Consider the following 475-nt stretch of genomic DNA (forward strand, 5'->3'; position numbering starts at 1 on the left):
CGCCCTTTTGGTCTCATAAAAATTTTATTCATTGATTATCTTTGCTTACTTTTCTGGAAGGTAAATTGATGAATTTCACAGTAGACTAAGCAGTTACACAGGTCGATATCTGTTACTGAATTATGATTACGAGCTAAATCATTTCCCAGTTCAAGTAATAGAGGTGTTCGTTATCATAAAATTCCTGTTCTTTTAACTAAAGAACCGTGATTCCTCGATTATAAGCGCATATTTTTCTTTCCAGAAAACATTTACGTAGCTACTTAATGTAGCAGATTGACTGAAATATCAGTACTGTTTTTTCCGATAAATTTTGAGCCTTGATAAATAAATCTTATAAAAGCTCGAATGTGAAATAAAATACCGTTAACTCACAAAGTCTACAGTACAGCCAATAGTACAGCTCTCGTAGTGTAGTGGTTATCACGTCTGCTTTACACGCAGAAGGTCCCAGGTTCGAGCCCTGGCGAGAGCA

The 475-nt window shown here is 35.8% G+C and overlaps 1 non-coding gene across 1 annotated transcript; it reads left to right on the forward strand.

The window, feature by feature from the left end:
- Positions 1 to 402: 402 nt before the first annotated feature.
- On the forward strand, positions 403 to 475 carry TRNAV-UAC (transfer RNA valine (anticodon UAC)). The gene has a single exon. It is a non-coding gene; the product is annotated as a tRNA-Val (tRNA).

The sequence above is a fragment of the Macrobrachium rosenbergii genome, chromosome 56 (assembly GCF_040412425.1).
Source record: "Macrobrachium rosenbergii isolate ZJJX-2024 chromosome 56, ASM4041242v1, whole genome shotgun sequence".
In the NCBI taxonomy this organism is placed as follows: domain Eukaryota; kingdom Metazoa; phylum Arthropoda; class Malacostraca; order Decapoda; family Palaemonidae; genus Macrobrachium; species Macrobrachium rosenbergii.